The 21,701-nt window shown below is 41.7% G+C and overlaps 1 pseudogene; it reads left to right on the top strand.

The window, feature by feature from the left end:
• Positions 1–3,476: 3,476 nt before the first annotated feature.
• On the top strand, positions 3,477–21,701 carry LOC121541188 (annotated as a pseudogene).

The following is a 21,701-nucleotide window of genomic DNA, read 5'->3' as shown; positions in this document are numbered from 1 at the left end:
CTTATGTGGGTTTATGCCCTGTGCTTCAGAGTAATTTTTAATTGCAACGAATGGCCTTGATTTCTGTCTTCGTTATGCTGTTTATAGTTTGTGTGGGCGGGTGTGTATATGCTTTGTGTGCGATATCAAGATAGGAGCAATACAAGGGTATTGTAAGATCATACTGTGACATTGCAAATGTTAGATACCTGTAGACACTGACGCAACTTTATGTGAACAAGATTGTTTGTAGCTGTGATTGAGATGTGACAGATATTATTAAATCTGTGGATTTGCAACTCATCACACACACTCAAGGAGGAATGACGGAGGAGGAGAAGAGTAATAATTAACCCATTACCTGTGTGTGTGTTTACTCTGTGGGTGAGGTAGTTTTGTGGAAAAAGTACCTTTTTGGTTTACTGACCTGAGTCAGAATTAGTTTCCTTGTTGAAATAAACCATAATATTGTGAGAGGTCATGGACTGGGCTTGCAGTCAACATACTATACTATAGCGATGTTCATTAACATACATTTAATGCTATTATTATTATTATTATACTGAACAAAAATATAAAAGTAACATGCAACAATTTCAAAGATTTTAATGAGCTACAGTTCATATAAGGAAATCAGTCAATTTAAATAAATTAGGCCCTGATCTATGGATTTCACATGACTGGGCAGGGGCGCAGCCATGAGTGGGCCTGTGAGGGTATAGGCCCACCCACTGGGGAGCCAGGCCCAGCCAATCAGAATTAGTTTCCCCCCACAAAAGGGCTTTATTATAGACAGAAATACTCCTGTTTCATCGGCTGCTCTCAGACGATCCCGCAGGTAAAGAAGCCAATGTGGATGTCCTGGGCTGGCGTGGTTGCACGTGGTCTGCGGTTGTGAGTCCAGTTGGACATACTGCCATTAAATTCTCTGGCAAACGTTCTAGTGGACATTCCAGCAGTCAGCATGCCAATTGTACACTCCCTCAAAACTTGAGACATCTGTGGTATTGTGTTGTGTGACAAAATTGCACATTTTAGAGTGGCCTTTTATTGTCCCCAGCACAAGGTGCACTTGTGTAATGATCATGCTGTTTAATCAGCTTCTTGATAAACCACACCTGTCAGGTGGATGGATTATCTTGGCAAAGGAAAAATACTCACTAACAGGGATGAAAACACATTTTTGCACAAAATTTGAGCTAAATTATTTTTTTGTATGTATGGAACATTCCTGGGATCTTTTATTTCAGCTCATGAAACATGGGACAAACACTTTACATGTTGCATTTATATTTTTGCTCAGTATATTATTATTACTACTACTATAATCTCCTATTAAACATATCCTATTAAAGCTAATAAATCCTTCATAATTGTTGTGTTCTATCAGAAACCCACAATTGCTTTCCCTGTATGCTCTTTCTCCCAGGAGTCCTCAATTCATCCGCTGCCACAGCACTTTCACAGTTGACTAATCTACCTAGTCACCTACTTTCAGAGTTGTATCAATCAGCCCTTTCCATTAGGACTAGAGTTAGTGTAATTCTGATAATGGAGTGATATGCTTCCTAAAATGTTTTTTTTTTTACAGGAATATGTTTCTTTCCTCCAGTATTTCCTGTTCAGTTGATCATTAATGACCCTTTGTTTGCCATTAAACACATTCTTTGATTTCTGACACATTTGAGAACAATTCAAACATGTATTAATTTGTTTGCAATGCACAGACGCATTGGCACGCAAGCTGGCACACACCTTTTCATGGTCTCAAACACACGTACACACCTATACAGTGGGGAGAACAAGTATTTGATACACTGCCGATTTTGCAGGTTTTCCTACTTACAAAGCATGTAGAGGTCTGTAATTTTTTCATAGGTACACTTCAACTGTGAGAGATGGAATCTAAAACAAAAATCCAGAAAATCACATTGTATGATTTTTAAGTAATTAATTTGCATTTTATTGCATGACATAAGTATTTGATCACCTACCAACCAGTAAGAATTCCGGCTCTCACAGACCTGTTAGTTTTTCTTTAGAAAGCCCTCCTGTTCTCCACTCATTACCTGTATTAACTGCCCCTGTTTGAACTCGTTACCTGTATAAAAGAGACCTGTCCACACACTCAATCAAACAGACTCCAACCTCTCCACAATGGCCAAGACCAGAGAGCTGTGTAAGGACATCAGGGATAAAATTGTAGACCTGCACAAGGCTGGGATGGGCTACAGGACAATATGCAAGCAGCTTGGTGAGAAGGCAACAACTGTTGGCGCAATTATTAGAAAATGGAAGAAGTTCAAGATGACGGTCAATCACCTTCGATCTGGTGCTCCATGCAAGATCTCACCTCGTGGGGCATCAATGATCATGAGGAAGGTGAGGGATCAGCCCAGAACTACACGGCAGGACCTGGTCAATGACCTGAAGAGAGCTGGGACCACAGTCTCAAAGAAAACCATTAGTAACACACTACGCCGTCATGGATTAAAATCCTGCAGCGCACGCAAGGTCCCCCTGCTCAAGCCAGCGCATGTCCAGGCCCGTCTGAAGTTTGCCAATGACCATCTGGATGATCCAGAGGAGGAATGGGAGAAGGTCATGTGGTCTGATGAGACAAAAATATAGCTTTTTGGTCTAAACTCCACTAGCCGTGTTTGGAGGAAGAAGAAGGATGAGTACAACCCCAAGAACACCATCCGAACCGTGAAGCATGGAGGTGGAAACATCATTCATTGGGGATGCTTTTCTGCAAAAGGGACAGGATGACTGCACCGTATTGAGGGGAGGATGGATGGGGCCATGTATCGCGAGATCTTGGCCAACAACCTCCTTCCCTCAGTAAGAGCATTGAAGATGGGTCGTGGCTGGGTCTTCCAGCATGACAACGACCGGAAACAAAAAGCCAGGGCAACTAAGGAGTGGCACCGTAAGAAGCATCTCAAGGTCCTGGAGTGGCCTAGCCAGTCTCCAGACCTGAACCCAATAGAAAATCTTTGGAGGGAGCTGAAAGTACATATTGCCCAGCGACAGCCCCGAAATCTGAAGGATCTTGAGAAGGTCTGTATGGAGGAGTGGGCCAAAATCCCTGCTGCAGTGTGTGCAAACCGGGTCAAGACCTACAGGAAACGTATGATCTCTGTAATTGCAAACAAAGGTTTCTGTACCAAATATTAAGTTCTGCTTTTCTGATGTATCAAATACTTATGTCATGCAATAAAATGCAAATTAATTACTTAAAAATCATACAATGTGATTTTCTGGATTTTTGTTTTAGATTCCGTCTCTCACAGTTGAAGTGTACCTATGATAAAAATTACAGACCTCTACATGCTTTGTAAGTAGGAAAACCTGCAAAATCGGCAGTGTATCAAATACTTGTTCTCCCCACTGTACCTACCTTTGGGGTCAGTGGTACAGAAGCAGCAGTAAAGGAGAGAGTCTTCATCGACACACCTGTCCTCTGGTCACCTCTGCAGCTCAGAGCAGACAGAATGACACATGATTATGCTGGGTTCTCCTTAGTTAGGGATGTGTCTAACAATGGCCCTCAACAACCCGGGAGATATATCCGTCATTGTGATCTACTTTTTGGTTGTCCTGGCAGTCAGAGTATGGGTGAGTTGCTTAGTCTTTCCATTGACCAGTCTGCAAACTCGTAAACAAATCTGTCTCTGAATATTTAACCCCTCAGCAATGATAAAGAGATGAATGGCATGGTTTTAGTCAAATCTGAAGAAAAGTTGGTTTTCTCTATTCTGAATACGTTAAAGTCTAAGAAACCTTATTAAAAACAACTGGAAGCATCTGGATAGTGTTTCCATGTGTTTCCTTCTGAATGATAATATGACAAAGTCCTTATATTTACAAAAGTAAAATATGTATTATGATATTCTACACTTTCGTTACAGTCATTCGATTTTATTTTATAACGATCCACATTAGCCGACGCCAATGGCAACACGAAAAAGACAAAGACAAAATACTTTACAATTTACATAGATTGCTGAAACTATCGGCCATAATAAAGCGTAGTGTGCTGTGATAAACTCTGTCCAATGGCTTCAATACAGTGGTAGCTGCATTCACATAGACAATATCGCTATAGTTGTTTCGTATACTCCCCCTCTGGCCTCTAGGTCACCAGGTTGCTCTTAATTACGCACACCTGTCACCATTGTTACGCGCACCAGCGCCTTATCAGACTCGCCTGGACTCCATCACCTTCCTGATTACCTCCCCTATATACAACTGCGGAAAAAATTAAGAGACCACTGCAAAATTATCAGTTTCTCTGGTTTTACTATTTATAGGTACAGTGAGGGAAAAAAGTATTTGATCCCCTGCTGATTTTGTACATTTTCCCACTGACAAAGACATGATCAGTCTATAATTTTAATGGTAGGTTTATTTGAACAGTGAGAGACAGAATAACAACAAAAACATCCAGAAAAATGCATGTAAAAAATGTTATAAATTGCATTTTAATGAGGGAAATAAGTATTTGACCCCTCTGCAAAACATGACTTAGTACTTGGTGGCAAAACCCTTGTTGGCAATCACAGAGGTCAGACGTTTCTTGTAGTTGGCCACCAGGTTTGCACACATCTCAGGAGGGATTTTGTCCCACTCCTCTTTGCAGATCTTCTCCAAGTCATTAAGGTTTCAAGGCTGACGTTTGGCAACTCGAACCTTCAGCTCCCTCCACAGATTTTCTATGGGATTAAGGTCTGGAGACTGGCTAGGCCACTCCAGGACCTTAATGTGCTTCTTCTTGAGCCACTCCTTTGTTGCCTTGGCTGTGTGTTTTGGGTCATTGTCATGCTGGAATACCCATCCACAACCCATTTTCAATGCCCTGGCTGAGGGAAGGAGGTTCTCACTCAAGATTTGACGGTACATGGCCCCGTCCATCGTCATTTTGATGCGGTGAAGTTGTCCTGTCCCCTTAGCAGAAACCCCCCCCCCAAAGCATAATGTTTCCACCTCCATGTTTGATGGTGGGGATGGTGTTCTTGGGGTCATAGGCAGCATTCCTCCTCCAAACACGGCGAGTTGAGTTGATGGCAAAGAGCTCGATTTTGGTCTCATCTGACCACAACACCTTCACCCAGTTCTCCTCTGAATCATTCAGATGTTCATTGGCAAACTTCAGACGGGCCTGTATATGTGCTTTCTTGAGCAGGGGGACCTTGCGGGCGCTGCAGGATTTCAGTCCTTCACATCGTAGTGTGTTACCAATTGTTTTCTTGGTGACTATGGTCCCAGCTGCCTTGAGATCATTGACAAGATGCTCCCGTATAGTTCTGGGCTGATTCCTCACCGTTCTCATGATCATTGCAACTCCACGAGGTGAGATCTTGCACGGAGCCCCAGGCAGAGGGAGATTGACAGTTCTTTTGTGTTTCTGTTGTCACCTTCTCACCAAGCTGCTTGGCGATGTTCTTGTAGCCCATTCCAGCCTTGTGTAGGTCTACAATCTTGTCCCTGACACCCTTGGAGAGCTCTTTGGTCTTGGCCATGGTGGAGAGTTTGGAATCTGATTGATTGATTGCTTCTGTGGACAGGTGTCTTTTATACAGGTAACAAACTGAGATTAGGAGCACTCCCTTTAAGAGTGTGCTCCTAATCTCAGCTCGTTACCTGTATAAAAGACACCTGGGAGCCAGACATCTTTCTGATTGAGAGGGGGTCAAATACTTATTTCCCTCATTAAAATGCAAATCAATTTATAACATTTTTGACATGCATTTTTCTGGATTTTTTTGTTGTTATTCTGTCTCTCACTGTTCAAATAAATCTACCATTAAAATTATAGACTGATCATGGCTTTGTCAGTGGGCAAACGTACAAAATCAGCAGGGGATCAAATACTTTTTTCCCTCACTGTATGTGTTTGGGTAAAAATAACATTTTTGTTTTATTCTATAAACTACTGACAACATTTCTCCCAAATTCCAAATATAAATATTGTCATTTAGAGCATTTATTTACAGAAAATGACAACTGGTCAAAATAACAAAAAATATGCAGTGTTGTCAGACCTCGAATAATGAAAAGAAAATAAGTTCATGTTCATTTTTAAACAACACAATAGTAATGTTTTAACTTAGGAAGAGTTCAGAAATCAATATTTGGTGGAATAACCCTGATTTTCAATCACAGCTTTCATGCGTCTTGGCATGCTCTCCACCAGTCTTTCACATTGATGTTGGGTAACTTTATGCCACTCCTGGCGCAAAAATTCAAGCAGCTCTGCTTTGTTTGATGGCTTGTGACCATCCATCTTCCTCTTGATCACATTCCAGAAGTTTTCAATGGGGTTCAGGTCTGGAGATTGGGCTGGCCATGACAGGGTCTTGATCTGGTGGTCCTCCATCCACACCTTGATTGACCTGGCTGTGTGTCATGGTGCATAGTTCTGCTGGAAAAACCAATCCTCAGAGTTGGGGAACACTGTCAAAAGGAAGAAATTTGTCTTCCAGGACAACCTTGTACGTGGCTTGATTCATGCGTCCTTCACAAAGACAAATCTGCCCGATTCCAGCCTTGCTGAAGCACCCCCAGATCATCACCGATCCTCCACCAAATTTCACAGTGGGTGCGAGACACTGTGGCTTGTAGGCCTCTCCAGGTCTCCGTCTAACCATTAGACAACCAGGTGTTGGGCAAAGCTGAAAATTGGACTCATCAGAGAAGATGACCTTACTCCAGTCCTCTATGGTCCAATCCTAATGGTCTTTTGGCAAACCTCAGCCTGGCTCTTTTTTTGCTTCTCATTGATGAAGGGCTTTTTTCTAGATTTGCACGACTTCAGCCCTGCCCCTAGGAGCCTGTTTCGAACTCGCTGTGCACTTCACCCCAACTGCCATATGCCATTCTTTTTGTAGGTCACTTGATGTCATCCTACGGTAGTTGAGTGACATTCTAATGAGTTGGCGGTCATCCCGGTCAGTAGAGAGTCATTTTCGCCCTCTGCCCGTCTGTAGCTTTGTTGTCCCCAATGTCTGCTGCTTGACCTTGTTCTTATGAACCGCCGTCTTTGAAATTTTAAGGATGGAAACCACCTGACGCTCACTGTATCCCTCTTCCAGTAAAGCCAGAATTGAACCCTTCTTTTCCTCACTCAAAATTTTCCTTTTCAACTCTTTTGGCATGGTCAATAGTTATTTTTTGATTAATATTACTTTTGAGGTACTATTAGCACTGTTTTTGCCATCCAGCTGGTCCTATTGCAAGATGATAGTGATGACATTTTACATTTGAGTCATTTAGCAGACGCTCTTATCCAGAGCGACTTACAGTTAGTGAGTGCATACATTTTCATACTGGCCCCCCGTGGGAAACGAACCCACAACCCTGGCGTTGCAAGCGCCATGCTCTACCAACTGAGCTACAGGGGACTACAGCAGTGGTTTTTATACTTTTCCTTGTTAAATAAGATTTGGTTAATGTGATTACCTAATCAGTACCTAATTCAGTAGAATGAGGTGTGCCTGTGTTGGAATTCAACAGACACTGGAATGGAATGGATGTCATACATGTAGAGATGCTGATTTAAGAAACATTTGCAGTGGTCTTTTAATTTTTTCCACAGCTGTACAGTGGGGAAAAAAAGTATTTAGTCAGCCACCAATTGTGCAAGTTCTCCCACTTAAAAAGATGAGAGAGGCCTGTAATTTCCATCATAGGTACACGTCAACTATGACAGACAAATTGAGGAAAATAAATCCAGAAAATCACATTGTAGGATTTTTAATGAATGTATTTGCAAATTATGGTGGAAAATAAGTATTTGGTCACGTACAAACAAGCAAGATTTCTGGCTCTCACAGACCTGTAACTTCTTCTTTAAGAGGCTCCTCTGTCCTCCACTCGTTACCTGTACTAATGGCACCTGTTTGAACGTGTTATCAGTATAAAAGACACCTGTCCACAACCTCAAACAGTCACACTCCAAACTTCATTATGGCCAAGACCAAAGAGCTGTCAAAGGACACCAGAAACAAAATTGTAGACCTGCACCAGGCTGGGAAGACTGAATCTGCAATAGGAAAGCAGCTTGGTTTGAAGAAATCAACTGTGGGAGCAATTATTAGGACATGGAAGACATACAAGACCACTGATAATCTCCCTCGATCTGGGGCTCCACGCAAGATCTCACCCTGTGGGGTCAAAATGATCACAAGAACGGTGAGCAAAAATCCCAGAACCACACGGGGGGACCTAGTGAATGACCTGCAGAGAGCTGGGACCAAAGTAACAAAGCCTACCATCAGTAACACACTACGCCGCCAGGGACTCAAATCCTGCAGTGCCAGACGTGTCCCCCTGCTTGAGCCAATACATGTCCAGGCCCGTCTGAAGTTTGCTAGAGTGCATTTGGATGATCCAGAAGAGGATTGTGAGAATGTCATATGGTCAGATGAAACCAAAATATAACATTTTGGTGAAAACTCAACTCGTCGTGTTTGGAGGACAAAGAATGCTGAGTTGCATCCAAAGAACACCATACCTACTGTGAAGCATGGGGGTGGAAACATCATGCTTTGGGGCTGTTTTTCTGCAAAGGGACCAGGACGACTGATCCGTGTAAAGGAAAGAATGAATGGGGCCATGTATCGTGAGATTTTGAGTGAAAACCTCCTTCCATCAGCAAGGGCATTGAAGATGAAACGTGGCTGGGTCTTTCAGCATGACAATGATCCCAAACACACCGCCCGGGCAACGAAGGAGTGGCTTCGTAGAAGCATTTCAAGGTCCTGGAGTGGCCTAGCCAGTCTCCAGATCTCAACCCCATAGAAAATCTTTGGAGGGAGTTGAAATTCCGTGTTGCCCAGCGACAGCCCCAAAACATCACTGCTCTAGAGGAGATCTGCATGGAGGAATGGGCCAAAATACCAGCAACAGTGTGTGAAAACCTTGTGAAGACTTACAGAAAACGTTTGACCTGTGTCATTGCCAACAAAGGGTATATAACAAAGTATTGAGAAACTTTTGTTATTGACCAAATACTTATTATCCACCATAATTTGCAAATAAATTCATTAAAAATCCTAAAATGAGATTTTCTGGATTTTTTTCCCCTAATTTTGTCTGTCATAGTTGACGTGTACCTATGATGAAAATTACAGGCCTCTCTCATCTTTTTAAGTGGGAGAACTTGCACAATTGGTGGCTGACTAAATACTTTTTTTCCCCACTGTATGTCACTCCCTTTGGTTCCTTCCCTAGGCGTTATTGATTCTGTTACTCTGTAGGCTACGCTTATTTTGTTCCATGTTTATGTATCATTAAATGCTCTCCCTGTACTTGCTTCCCGACTCCCAGCGTACATTGTTACAATAGTCTATAATTGGTATGAATAACCGACTGAATTATGTTTTCACATGTAGTGTGCATGTGTGTGCATCTATCAGTTACACATACAGTGGGGGAAAAAAGTATTTAGTCAGCCACCAATTGTGCAAGTTCTCCCACTTAAAAAGATGAGAGAGGCCTGTAATTTTCATCATAGGTACACGTCAACTATGACAGACAAAATGAGAAAAAAAATTCCAGAAAATCACATTGTAGGATTTTTAATGAATTTATTTGCAAATTATGGTGGAAAATAAGAATTTGCTCAATAACAAAAGTTTCTCAATACTTTGTTATATACCCTTTGTTGGCAATGACACAGGTCAAACGTTTTCTGTAACTCTTCACAAGGTTTTCACACACTGTTGCTGGTATTTTGGCCCATTCTTTCATGCAGATCTCCTCTAGAGCAGTGATGTTTTGGGGCTGTCGCTGGGCAACACAGACTTTCAACTCCCTCCAAAGATTTTCTATGGGGTTGAGATCTGGAGACTGGCTAGGCCACTCCAGGACCTTGAAATGCTTCTTACGAAGCCACTCCTTTGTTGCCCGGGCAGTGTGTTTGGGATCATTGTCATGCTGAAAGACCCAGCCACGTTTCATCTTCAATGCCCTTGCTGATGGAAGGAGGTTTTCACTCAAAATCACTCAAAAAGTCCCTGGCGGCGTAGTGTGTTACTGATGGTAGGCTTTGTTACTTTGGTCCCAGCTCTCTGCCGGTCATTCACTAGGTCCCCCCGTGTGGTTCTGGGATTTTTGCTCACCGTTCTTGTGATCATTTTGACCCCACGGGGGTGAGATCTTGCGTGGAGCCCCAGATCGAGGGAGATTATCAGTGGTCTTGTATGTCATCCATTTCCTAATAATTGCTCCCACAGTTGATTTCTTCAAACCAAGCTGCTTACCTATTGCAGATTCAGTCTTCCCAGCCTGGTGCAGGTCTACAATTTTGTTTCTGGTGTCCTTTGACAGCTCTTTGGTCTTGGCCATAGTGGAGTTTGGAGTGTGACTGTTGGAGGTTGTGGACAGGTGTCTTTTATACTGATAACAAGTTCAAACATGTGCCATTAATACAGGTAACGAGTGGAGGACAGAGGAGCCTCTTAAAGAAGAAGTTACAGGTCTGTGAGAGCCAGAAATCTTGCTTGTTTGTAGGTGACCAAATACTTATTTTCCACCATAATTTGCAAATACATTCATTAAAAATCCTACAATGTGATTTTCTGGATTTTTTTTCTCAATTTGTCTGTCATAGTTGACGTGTACCTATGATGAAAATTACAGGCCTCTCTCATCTTTTTAAGTGGGAGAACTTGCACAATTGGTGGCTGACTAAATACTTTTTTTCCCCACTGTACACTAATAATACATACACACAACATTCATGGTTGTCAGATGGCCTCCAAAAAAATGAATTACCCATAGGTTCATGGCTGGACTGGTGCAGTATACTTGTTTCTGCAGATATTGGTCCAATTGGGCTATTGTGCCAGGAACATTATGCCAACGTTCTCCTCAAGTGTAAGCAAGGAAGGGCATGTCTTTGTAAATATAAAATAATAATAATATGCCATTTAGCAGACGCTTTTATCCAAAGCGACTTACAGTCGTGCGTGCATACATTTTTGTGTATGGGTGATCCCGGGGATCGAACCCACTACCTTGGCGTTACAAGCGCCGTGCTCTACCAGCTGAGCTACAGAGGACCACAAGTATGAATGTCAAGAATGAATGTCAAGAAGCCTATACTCTTAGAAAAAAAGGAACTATCTAGAACCTGAAACGGTTCTTCAGCTGTCCCCATAGGAGAACCCTTTCAACAGAGGGTTCTACATGGAACCAAAAAGGGTTCTCCTATAGGGACAGCCGAAGAACCCTTTAGGAACCTTTTTTTTATAAGAGTAACAAGTGCACTGACCTTTCAGTGAAGTACCTTGATTGTTTCAATTCATGCCCTCCTGAAAAATTTATAATAGTAACAAAGATTTAAATCACCAAGAATGTTAGAATTTAATTGCTGAGCAATACTGTTGCATTTGTCATATTGTTTCAGCTATGTGTGGAGAGTATATGTGCACACACAGTACCAGTCAAACGTTTGGACACACCTACTCATTCAAGGGTTTTTCTACATTGTAGAATAATAGTGAAGACATCAAACTATTAAATAACATACATGGAATGATGTAGTAACCAAAAAAGTGTTAAACAAATCTAAATATATTTTTGCCTTGATGACAGCTTTGCACACTCTTGGCATTCTCTCAACCAGCTTCACCTGGAATGCTTTTCCAACAGTCTTGAAGGAGTTCCCACATATACTGATCACTTGTTGGCTGCTTTTCCTTCACTCTGCGGTCCAACTCATCCCAAACCATCTCAATTGGGTTGAGGTCGGGTGATTGTGGAGGCCAGGTCATCTGATGCAGCACTCCATCATTCTCCTTGTTGGTCAAATTGTCCTTACACAGCCTGGAGGTGTGTTGGGTCATTGTCCTGTTGAAAAACAAATGATAGTCCCACTAAGCGCATACCAGATGGGATGGCGTATCGCTGCAGAATGCTGTGGTAGCCATGCTGGTTAAGTATGCCTTGAATTCTAAATAAATCACAGACAGTGTCACCAGCAAAGAACCCCCACACCATCACATCTCCTCCTCCATGCTTTACGGTGGGAACCACACATGCAGAGATCATCCATTCACCTACTCTGCGTCTCACAAAGACACGGCAGTTGGAACCAAAAATCTCAAATTTGGACTCATCAGACCAAAGGATAGATTTCCACTGTTCTAATGTCCATTGCTCGTGTTTCTTCTTATTGGTGTCCTTTAGTAGTGTTTCTTTGCAGCAATCGACCATGATGACCTGATTTCACGCAGTCTCCTCTGAACCATTGCTGTACTAACTACGAGGGCTACCAAACGATTAACACATTTAATTGAGTTGATCTCAGAATTTGCTCAAATTGAGCTGTAATTTAATATTTTTTTAATACAAAAAACATTACAAGAATATTGACATCTTAAACTTGTCCAAAGTAACAGTTATCAAAATCAGGTAAATTGATAAAGCACACTTTCTTTAACTTCAATAGCAACTTGTTTTCACATGGCGTTGTTTTTAGCTGTAGGCCTATATATTATGTCTTTTTGATGTTTTCAGTGTATTTGGAACACTTTCAGAAAATGCGATTAATTAAAATGCCCAGAAACTTGTTCACTAAAATGACAAAAAGTTAAGACTCGAGTTAACTGATTAACTCTGACAGCCCTACTAACTTCATATAGTGCTGATTGATGATAGACTCACACACAATGTTTACATGACTAACAGAGTCCAATTAAACATACAAAAATGTATTCATTATATAAACTCCTGATCGTATTTATTTGGACAGTGAAGGTAAAACTTTTAATTTGGCTCTATACACCAGCATTTTAGATTTGAGATATTATTTTTAAATATTTTATATGAGGCCACAGTACATTTTATTTTAGGGTATTTTCATACATATCTGTTTTAGCGTTTAGAAATTAAAGCCTAAAGAAAGTATTCACACCCCTTGACTTATTCCATATTTTGTTGTGTTACAGCCTGAATTCAAAATGGATTCTATATATTTTTTTCCTCTCACCCATCTACACACAATACCCCATAATGACAAAGTGAAAACATGTTTTAGGACACCTAATGAAGATGAAATACAAAAATATCTGATTTACATAAGTATTCACACTCCTGAGTCAATACTTTGTAGAAACAATATTGGCAGCGATTACAGCTGTGAGTCTTTCTGGGTAAGTCTCTAAGAGCTTTCAACACCTAGATTGTGCAACATTTGCACATTATTCTTTTCAAAATCCTTCAAGCTCTGTCAAATTAGTTGTTGATCATTGCTAGACAACCATTTTCAGCTGTTGCCATAGATTGTCAAGTAGATTTAAGTTAAAATTGTAACTCGGCCACTTAGGAAAATGTATTGTCTTCTTGGTAAGCAACTCCAGTGTAGATTTGGCCTTGTGTTTTAGGTTATTGTCCTGCTGAAAAGTGAATTAATCTTCCAGTGTCTGGTGGAAAGCAGACTGAACAAGGTTTTCCTTTAGGATTTTGCCTGTAATTCCGTTTCTTTTTTATCCTGAAAAACACCCCAGTCCTTAACAATTACACGCATACCCATAACATGATGCAGCCACCACTATGCTTGAAAATGTAGAGACTGGTACTCAGTAATGGGTCATATTGGATTTTCCCCAAACATAACACTTTGTATTCAGGACAAAAAGTAAATTGCTTTGCCACATTCTTTTGCAGTATTACTTTAGTGCCTTGTTGCAAACAGGATGCGTGTTTTGGAATATTTGTATTTTGTACCGGCTTCCTTCTTTTCACTCTGTCAATTAGTTTAGTGTTGTGGAGTAACTACAATGTTGTTGATCCATCCTCAGTTTTCTCCTATCACAGCCATTAAACTCTGTAACTCTGTTTTAAAGTCACCGTTGGCCTCATGGTGAAATCCCTGAGCTGTTTCATTCATCTCCTGCAACTGAGTTAGGAAGGATGCCTGTATCTTTGTAGTGACTGGGTGTATTGATACACGATCCAAAGTGTAATGAATAACTTCACCATGCTCAAAGGGATATTCAATATCTGCTTTATTTTTTTTACCCGTCTACCAATAGCTGCCCTTTTTTGTGAGGCATTGGAAAACCTCCCTGGTCTCTGTGGTTGAATCTGTGTTTGTAATTCACTGCTCAACTGAGGGACCTTACAGATAATTGTATGTGTGAGGTACAGAGATGAGGTAGTCATTCCAAAATCATGTTAAACACTATTATTGCACACAGAGTGATTCTATGCAACTTATTATGTGATTTGTTAAGCAATTGTTTTACTCCTGAACTTATTTAGGCTTGCCATAACAAAGGGGTTGAATACTTATTGACTGAAGACATTTCAGCTTTTCCTTTTTTATTAATCAGTAAACATTTCTAAAAACATAATTCCACTTTGACACATATGGGGTATTGTGTGTAGGCCATTGACAAAACATCTACATTTAATCCATTTTAAATTCAGGCTGTAGCGCAACAAAATGTGGAAGAAGTCAAGGGGTGTGAATACTTTCTGAAGGCACTGTGTCTAGTCCCCCCATTTGAAGGTGTCATAAGTATTTCATCACATTCACTTATAGTGTGTTAAAGTAGTCAAAAGTTTAGTATTTGGTCCCATATTCAGCAGATATCAAATATCATACCACCCCCCCCCCCCCTACAAGTGATGTAATCTTTGCGTGCTAGGAAAATGGGACCAAATACTAAATGTTTGACTACTTTATTACACTAAATCGTCCAAATACGTATGACACCTTCAAATGGGGGGACGAGATACAAAAAGTGCTTTCATTTCTAAACGGTAAAACAGATGTGTATGAAAATAAAATAAAATAAAAAGTTATATTCTGTACTGTCCCCTCATATGAAACATTTGATCTCATATCCAAAATGCTGGAGTATAGAGCCAAATTAAACGTTTTAGCTTCATTGTCCAAATAAATATAGAGGGGGGTGTACCTCTCCAGTTATAGATAACTGAAAGAGGTGCTAACTACTGTATTCATGTAACCACAAGGTTATTGATCCCTGGCACATGGATATGGTATCTCAAAACAAATCAATGATCCCGTCTCCCTTTGCAGGCTATGGTGAGCACAAACCGAGCCACTGTAAGTGGATTCTTCCTGGCAGGAAAAAGCATGGTGTGGTGGCCTGTGAGTATAAGTAATTTCTCAGGACAGTTTATTACATTTACATTTCAGTAGATGCTCTTATCCAGAGCGACTTACAGTTAGTGAGTGCATACATACATATATATTTTCTTTTCATACTGGTCCCCCGTGGGAATCGAAGCCACAACCCTGGCGTTGCAAACGCCATGCTCTACCAACTGAGCTACACGGGACTGTATCTCAATAATACATTATGACATTCAAATGCATCCATCGTTCTCTACTTTGCTGACCACTGTTTGTGACACTGGCCCATATTTGGAAAGACACACCCTTTTCTCCTGAACTATCCCAATACTTGCCTGTATTGGAAATGTCCAGCTCATACTTAAATCAGACAAATTATGTTATAAGGTGTTTATGTTTTATCTTGTTGCATTGGAGGTCCACAAATACTATACCTTTCATTTTAGACTGATCAGTTCCCAATCATGCAATAATGACTAGTGTTTATTTTACCATAACACGTAGTGCCTAACTTAATTGCAAATGTTCCTTCTATGGAACTATGGCAACCCTTTCCCCATTATCCTACATGGCATGCCCTTTGCTGTTGTAAATGTTCCTTTATGAATTAAGTGCTCCTCAATGACCGTCCATATCCAAATACTGTGAAATAATATAACTATTTTATGTAAAAATTGATAATGAACATTCCTCTGTCCTTCCTCTGTCCTTCCTCTGTCCCCTTTTCAGATTGGGGCATCTCTCTTTGCCAGCAACATTGGCAGTGGGCATTTTGTGGGCATTGCAGGGACTGCGGCTGCAGCTGGAATTGCCATTGGCGGATTCGAATGGAATGTGAGTAGCAACGTCTAAAGTAAATACCATGATAATCTTATGCAAACATCATCGTAAACTCTGACACCTGATATTATCCCTCATCACATCTCCATCTCTATTGCACTTTATTTGTATAAAAGGTGATAAACAAATAAAGTATATTATATGTGTATTATCTATACATTCTGGGGCTAATAAGCCTGTAGGTTATTGTGTAATTGTGACTATATGATCGATACTAGAGCACAGCAGTGGATGAAAGCAATAACACTTCAAGTAAAAAGGTGAATCTGTCATTTGATGAATCTGAGCCCTTAGGATGTGTGTGTTTTTCAGGCCCTTGTGGTGGAGATCATTCTTGGATGGCTCTTTGTGCCCATTTACATCAAAGCGGGGGTGAGGACAACCTTTTGTGTTATTAGAGTTTAATTACCATTTTACCAAGCTATTTCTTAAATTTCTGTAGCATAAAATCAAGTGCTATTCTCCAGTGTAATCGCGTCTACTGGGTGTGTTTAGGTGGTGACCAGGCCAGAGTACTTGAAGAAGAGGTTCGGAGGGCAGCGCATCCGCATCTATCTCTCAGTGCTCTCACTCTTCCTCTATGTCTTCACTAATATCTCAGTAAGTTCCTCATATCTCTGTTCATTGTATATCACTGATGTTCAGTCCATAAAAACGACTAGGCATGTACAATAACCCCATTTAGCCCATATAAACCCTTCCTTTGTCCCATTCTCTCTCTCTCTCTCTCTCTCTCTCTCTCTCTCTCTCTCTCTCTCTCTCTCTCTCTCTCTCTCTCTCTCTCTCTCTCTCTCTCTCTCTCTCTCTCTCTCTCTCTCTCTCTCTCTCTCTCTCTCTCTCTCTCTCTCTCTCTCTCTCTCTCTCTCTCTCTCTCTCTCCCTCTCCCTCTCCCTCTCCCTCTCCCTCTCTCCCCTCCCCCGCCATCTTTATTAACCAGGCTCTGGGGCTGAATATCTACCTTGCTGTGGTTCTCCTGCTAAGTATCACTGCTCTATACACTGTCACAGGTATACTTTTGTATACTACTTTAAATGGGGAGGACGGGCTCATAGTAGCTGGAGCAGTCCTCCCCTCACCAGCCTCCTCTGTCACTTATACACTATATAACTAATTCACTGAGAGGAGCCCTAGATCAACTGTGTCCCTGTAAACCAATATGGAGCTCTTATCTGTAATGCTAACTGCACCATGGCGTCCTATATGGCTGTATTTGAGTCTTCATAACAAGCTATGTCTGACGACACATATGCCCTCCTCCAATGCTGTTTATCTCCTGTGCATCATGGGTATTTAGCCATACTCCCTGATATAACTTTTTTGTTCTCCACTGTAATGATGCATTAATGCCTGGACTTTAGTTAACTGACAGGCCATCCCAGACTGTCTCTGTATACGCAGGGTTTCCCAAACTCAGTCCTGCGTTTTGTTTTTTGCCCTAGCACTACACAGCTGATTCAAATAACAAACTTGTCATCAAGCTTTTATTATTTGAATCAGCTGTATAGTGCTAGGGCAAAAACCAAAACATGCACTGAGGGGGGGCCCCAGGACCAAGTTTGGGAAACCCTGCTGTATAGGATTGGGTTTAGTGCAGGTTTTGTAAATCTCATACACACGGGAGGTGTGTTAACTGATGAAAATAGAGTGACTCACAAAATCAAATACTGTGATGCGCACGTGATACATCAATCGTTTCGAGGTAGAGTCAACAGCAAAGGGTGTGTGTATTATTATTCATTGTTAGATATTAAGGGCCTCATTTTCAGTCTGCAAGGCAGCCCTCGCAAATGTATCTACATGTAGGCCACCGTGTCTACTCTGTTATCATATAAATATTAATGTACAGCACTACTGAGTGAGATTTATTACATTTTAGTCATTTAGCAGACACTCTTATCCTGAGCAATTAGGGTTAAGTGCCTTGCTCAAGGGCCCATCGACTGATTTTTCACCTAGTCAGTTCGGGGAATCGGTTACTGGCCCAACGCTCTTAACTGCTAGGCTACCTGCCGCCCATTGATTCTATATGATAGATAAACATAAAACGAGCAACTGAACCATTAAAAGGCTATCCCTTTTGACCAGGGGCAATCATTACAGTAAAAAATAAAATATCACATTTACAGTGTAAATGAGTACTACAGGGGTTTTCCACAGTTTAGTCATTGACTGGACAACCCTGTATGAGTAATGATTGGTATTGTATTGTGCTGTATCTCACCAAGTGTACTATACCTCAGGTGGACTGGCTGCAGTGATCTACACAGACACTTTGCAGACCATCATCATGGTTGTGGGATCTTTCATCCTCATGGGTTATGGTAATGTCTCTTTATGCATCTATGTCCCTCATACTGCCCGGTCCCTCTTTTCCAGTTCCCATAACGCTATATCTCTTCCTCCGGATAATTATCCAGCCTTTCTCATTCCTCTTTCTACTGCTAGTTCATCTGTGATCACAGTTTCCAACCCTCTCCTGTCTGTCTCCTCAGCCTTCAATGAGGTGGGAGGTTATGAGAACTTCCAGGAGCGCTACATAACGGCCATGCCTACTCAGACTGTGGTCAACATCAGTGAGAGCTGCTACACCCCTCGGCCTGACTCCTTCCACATCTTCAGGGATGCGGTGACAGGGGACCTGCCCTGGCCAGGCCTGGTGTTTGGTCTCAGTGTCCAGGCCACCTGGTATTGGTACACTGATCAGGTAGCCTACTGCTCTGTAGGAAATTAACAAGTCTAACACCCTCTCTCCCTCCTTCATTCACAGGACAGGCACATGCACGCACTCGCGTCATGTATACACTTGTATACATGCACTCTATCTAACCCCCCATCTCCCTCCACACACTAATTTGTGCATCATTAACATGGCCACGCTTTCCAAACAGCTTACAGCTTGTCTTAACTTAAGTGACTACCTTATGAAGAGAGGAACACTTTAAGTTAGACCCAAATGCGTTCCCACAGACTAAGATAAGATTAAAAGCCAGTAACACAGAGGTTACTGTGAACAAAGAACAGGATGTTGCTTCACACATGGTAAATACGGGAATTGAAACAGCCTATTAAATCAGCAGAACTCAAAGCTTCTCTTTTTTTATTTTAATTTTTTTGAATATTAAAACATACATTCTACCTGCAGTGAAGCCGCTCAACATTTACATCACATTCAGTCATCCAACAGACTCCCATCCAGAGCGACCCATAGAAGCAACCAGGGTCAACTCTCTGCCCAAGTGAAAACGGGGACCCGAACCTGCGACCTATCGCCAGGCCACCAACCCTCCAAGATCCCCCCACCCCTCAATAATAAAGTACCTCTCCCAACCCTCTTTTTAGGGGTTGATACATTTTTCAAAAGTCGAAATTACAAACTTCTGAAGCCTTTTTAAACCTCAAATACACTACAAATGTATAATTTTTCTGCATTGCAGGAAAGTTCTCCTGTAACAGGGTGATCAAATTAAGATCCTACATCTGTAGTAACAATGACAGTCCTGGCACCACTACCAACACGATTACTACTGCTACAAATAGTGTACTATTGTACTAAATACAGTACTAGTCCTTATACCAGGACAACAGTTGTTGTCTACTACAACCAACCATCACATTTGTTCAGCTCTTTATTACTTCTATTTTATATTTTCCACACCTATCCTAATCCACCTTCCATTCCATCCTGTTCTCCTTCTCATTCCCCCCTCCCTGCGCTCTCTTCCTGTCCTCAGCCTCTCACCTGCAGGTCTGCGAGGCTGATGTTGTCGGTGATGATGGCGTCTCTGATGAGCTCCCTGACCTCCATCTTCAACAGTGGCAGTACCCTGTTCACCATGGACATCTACACCAAGATACGCAGCTCCGCCTCCAAGAAGTAACTCATGATCGCTGGGAGGTACAGTAACACACATCTCTGCGTGCTCAAGTCCTTTGGAGTTAAATTGCTTTAATGTACACTACCAGTGTAGGGCGGCACACAATTGGCCCAGCGTCGTCTGGGTTTGGGCGGTGTAGGCCGTCATTGTAAATAAGAATTTGTTCTTAACTGACTTGCCTAGTTAAATAAAGGTTAAATAAAATAAAAAATTGAAATTAAAATTGAAATGCATTCCAGGTGACTACCTCATGAAGCTGGTTGAGAGAATGCCAAGAGTGTGCAAAGCTGTCATCAAGGCAAAGGGTGGCTATTTGAAGAATCTCAAATATAACATATATTTTGATTTGTTTAACACTTTTTCGGTTACTACATCATTCCATATGTGTTATTTCATAGTTTTGATGTCTTCACTATTATTCTACAATGTAAAAAGTAGTAAAAATAAAGAAAAACCCTTGAATGAGTTGGTGTGTCCAAACTTTTGACTGGTACTGTGTATATGTGACTATGCTAGTGTTTGTGTATGTTTGTATTTTAGATAAATGGGTAAGATTGATATTGATGTATTATCCTTGTCTGTGAAGGGTATTTATCCTGGTTCTAATCAGGGTAAGTATAGCGTGGATCCCTGTGGTCCAGTCTGCTCAGAGCGGCCAGCTCTTTGACTACATCCAGTCCATCACCAGCTACCTGACCCCGCCCATCGCAGCCACCTTCATGCTCGCCATTTTCTGTAAGCGTGTCAACGAGCCAGTGAGTCTCCATCTAAACCAAACTGACTGTGATATAAACTAGTTTATTTTAGCTACTTGTTGTTTGAACTGGTTAATTTAACCTGTGGTTTTATGCAGTGTAGTTTATCTGTACTCTGCCGGTTTAGCTCAAAGGTCCCTGGTTACCACGTTCACCATTTACTGTCTTGTTCCTGTAAACTTTTTTTTGTGTAACAGGAAGTGAACCATGAGAAAGCGTTGAGTTACAGACTTCTCTTCACTCTCCTCTCCCCCCTTCAGGGTGTGTTCTATGGGCTTATGATAGGCTTGGCTATTAGCCTATCCAGGATGATCGCTGAGTTTGCCTATGGGACGGGCAGCTGTGTGGCTCCTACTAACTGTCCTAAGATCATCTGTGGGGTCCACTACCTCTACTTCTCCATCATTCTGTTCTGCATCTCCTGCCTGGTGATACTCACCATCTCCCTCATGACCAAACCCATCGATGACAAACATGTAAGTTACAACTGCCCCCGATACCCAAATGTATTTTGTTATTCTTCCATCCGTGAATGCTAATTATATAAAAACTCATTCACTCTGCTATCTGTAAATTAACTTCTCCCCATTTGTTTGTCCCATGCCTCTCCCTCCCTCCATCTCCAGCTGTACTGGTTGTGCTGGAAGCTGAGGAACCACACAGAGGAGAGGTTGGATCTGGAGATAGATGATTGGACAGAAAACCAAGAATCAGACTATATGGATATTGACGGTAAGAGAGGTCTCTCTCCATCTGCTATTCCGTGACATACATACAAACAAATGTTTTTAATACATCTACACACGCGCACACACACTGTGTCCTCATTCCTGTGTTTGTGTGTCTGTGCAGAGCCCACAGAGGAGCCAGGCTGTTGTAAGAAGGCATTGTTGAGCTTCTGTGGTTTGGAGAAGTCGAATGCTCCCATGCAGAGTGCTGAGGAGCAGGCTGAGCTGCAGAGGCAACTCACAGACACCTCAGAGAAACCCCTGTGGAGGAACGTGGTCAACCAATGGCATTATCCTCCTGTGTGTCTGTGTCTTCTTCCACGGCTTCTACGGTTAAACATCTCCTCATCCTGGACCTCCACTGCCCTGGAGTCTGGACTGTCTAACCATAAACTTGAGTAGTCTC

This window comes from Coregonus clupeaformis, chromosome 27 (genome assembly GCF_020615455.1).
Source record: "Coregonus clupeaformis isolate EN_2021a chromosome 27, ASM2061545v1, whole genome shotgun sequence".
Classification (NCBI taxonomy): domain Eukaryota; kingdom Metazoa; phylum Chordata; class Actinopteri; order Salmoniformes; family Salmonidae; genus Coregonus; species Coregonus clupeaformis.
This window is presented reverse-complemented; position numbering and strand designations above follow the sequence as displayed.